This window comes from Nematolebias whitei, chromosome 23, assembly GCF_014905685.2.
Source record: "Nematolebias whitei isolate Nwh7 chromosome 23, NemWhi1, whole genome shotgun sequence".
NCBI lineage: Eukaryota > Metazoa > Chordata > Actinopteri > Cyprinodontiformes > Rivulidae > Nematolebias > Nematolebias whitei.
The window spans coordinates 1,445,387-1,448,208 of record NC_056520.1 but is presented as its reverse complement, the minus strand read 5'-3'; the positions used below and the strand labels follow the sequence as shown (position 1 = coordinate 1,448,208).

General features: G+C 42.7%; 1 protein-coding gene across 1 annotated transcript in view; it reads right to left on the bottom strand.

Moving 5' to 3' along the window:
• Positions 1–2,822, bottom strand: part of LOC119428810 (zinc finger protein GLI2) — an 82,999-nt gene that overhangs the window by 14,930 nt on the left and 65,247 nt on the right. The gene's annotated exons all lie outside the window — the stretch shown is intronic.

The window sequence follows — 2,822 nt, the reverse complement described above, 5'->3', positions numbered from 1 at the left end:
CTCGTCTTTAGCTTGTGTTCTGCTCGTCTTTAGCTTGTGTTCTGCTTACTTTAGCTAGTTACTCTGAATTTTAGTAGTAAAAGTTAATTAGCTAATTTCAACTTGACTTTGGGCTAGTTAGCTTGTGCTAACAGCTACTAGCATCAAAAAGCTAGCAGCTAGTAAGTTCTTAACGAGTTATTAGAGTTGCTTTGATGTCACTTCCTGTATTCATTGTGTTCTAAAGCCAAGGTCCAGTCAGGCTCGGTTTGGTCCTCCTCTGGATTTAAACGTAGGATCATGGTTGACACAAACAGGATATCAGATATTATTTTTGTTTTTACAACAAAGTGGCGCCTCGTCTAGTGGGCTAATATTTATTATGTTTTCCTCATGAGACGTCCACGAGTTATAAAATAATTTTCCAAAGGTTTTTTTTCTTCAAACACATTTTCACGTAAAGAAATCCTCAAACTTTGTGTTAAAACTGGAAACGAGCACACACAGTGTGTCCCATTCGGGCTCCCGTAGCAGCGACACAAAGACACGCAGGGCCCCTCAACGTGCTGACGGCAGCAGCTTTGTTTCTGCCCCACACGCTCTCTCTTCATCAATTGTGGTGGCCCCCAGACGCCGGCGCTCGGCGCCGTCCCCATGCATCACCACCAAAGCTGCCGCGCAGCCGGAGAGCAGCCGCAGATTTGTCAAAGAAGAAGAAAAAGCTCCTCAGATGACAATAAAGCTCGGCCCATATTTCATGAAAATGAAGCGCTGTGGCACAGTTTACAGGAGCCGAGGGGGGAGGGAGGGGGGTAAAGCTCTTATCAGGTGGAGTTTTCTTTATCCCACACCAGATTTACAAGGAGGTCAGCGGAGGCTGAGGCTCCCAGGGGCCCGAGGTGCCGCGGATCAGGACCCGTAAAAGGAAAACACGTTGTTGAGTCCAAACAGCCCCAAAGAACATCAGATCTGTTTTTACCTTAAACAATGTTTAGTTTTACCCCAAAAAACACTACATTAAAAAAAACACTTTACGTCTGAACCAGGGCTTAATTTGAGCCGGATCCTGTCGGAACAGAATCTGGGAACTCTTATTTTGACAGGGTTCTAGGATCCGGCCTGGATCTGGTAACTCTCAGGCTTACTAATATTAAAGTTATGGACAAATATGACTGCCTTGAAGGACTAAAACCTATACTGGATATGGAAACTGAAAATAATTGCATAAACACTCATTTTAAACACAACAGCCACGATCTGCCTCTTCAAGTGAAGCATTTCTGCGTCTACATTAAAGAAATCTCCGCCCCTAAAACAGTGAAGAGCTGAGCAGGCAGCCGTCACAGGAAGGAAATAGGTAAACGTAGATCCAATCCAACTTTATTTATAAAGCACTTAAAAAAACAACATACAGGACCAAAGTGCTGTACAGACAAGTTAAAAAGCACAAAAGGAATAAAATGCAAATAAATTGTATTAAAAAGACAAAAACAACAAAGCAATTACAAAAAACTTAAACCATTAAAGGAGAATCAAATAAATAATAATGAATTCAACATCTGACATAGTGTCAAAAGATGGTTTAAAGATGGGATTTAAAAACAGGCAGCGAGGAGGCCTGTTTGATGTGGAGCGGCAGACCGTTCCATAGTTTGGGAGCTGCTAAATTGAAGGCATGGTCACGTCTAAGCTTGAACTTTGTTAGTCGAGGAGGAATCGCGTCATCTGGAGAACCTGAGGGCTTTAACTGACCAACAGTCTTCTGTAGCAATGACAGAGTAACAGGCGCAAACCTGTCAGACAGCACAGCAGGGTACAAAAACCCACGTATCATGTGCAGACCGTAGAACTGAAGTAGAGGAACCTTGTTAATAAAGAAGTGAAGGAAATCTTCACACACAGCAGGGGAGGACTCGATATAGTCAGTCTGTGAGGCTGATGTGTAACAAACCGTTCAAATACCCCAAAATGCAGGACATCACATCTACTTGATTAAAAATTTTAAGGGAGAGGACCCCCAGACCCCCAACGCTGGCCCGCCCACTATCTGCATTCCAGCATCGATCAGTTTACAAATTAAGCCCTGGAAAACACCCTTGAATATCAAACTGCTGCCTTCACTTCCTGGACCCCCAGCTGACACCACCTCAACTTCAAATAAAAAAAACGTCCAGAACATTTAAAGTTGCTCAAACATCAAAGGATGAAACTAAGAAATTGTTCCATTTTATTTTAAAGAACAGGAAATTTGTAATTTGATGTCAGCAACACGTCTGTAAAAAGATGTTCCAGGTGCAATAAAAGGTTGTAACTGTCAGTGGTCAGAATCAGAACCAGCTGGAGGAACATTTTAGACCTGACCCGATTTTTCATTAGCAGATCAGTGAGAGGGCTGGGTGTAAAAAGAGACTTTTAGAGAGGCTTAATCTCTCAGAAGTAAAGATGGGCAGAGGTTCACAGGTCTGTGAAGAACTATGTCTAAAAGGAGTGGAAATCTTTGAGAAAAATGTTCCTCAAGAGAAAACTGAAGACTTTGAATATCACACAATCTAGAGTTTGTGACCTCACCAACAGATTAGAAGAATCTGGAATCTGAGCCCAAAGGATGAGACTATTTGTTGTGACATGTTACACCTCAAACCAACATGCAGCAACACGTATAACCTGTAGATACAAGAAGCTAGACGTAGCATCAGTGTACCCAAACATGGTGACACTTCACAACTCACAGCAACTTCCAGCAACTTGAAGCAACCTTGTAGCCACACATGGGAACACGTAGTGACATGTTGTACCTTGTAGCCACACATGGGGACACATAGTGATATGTTGCACCTTGTAGC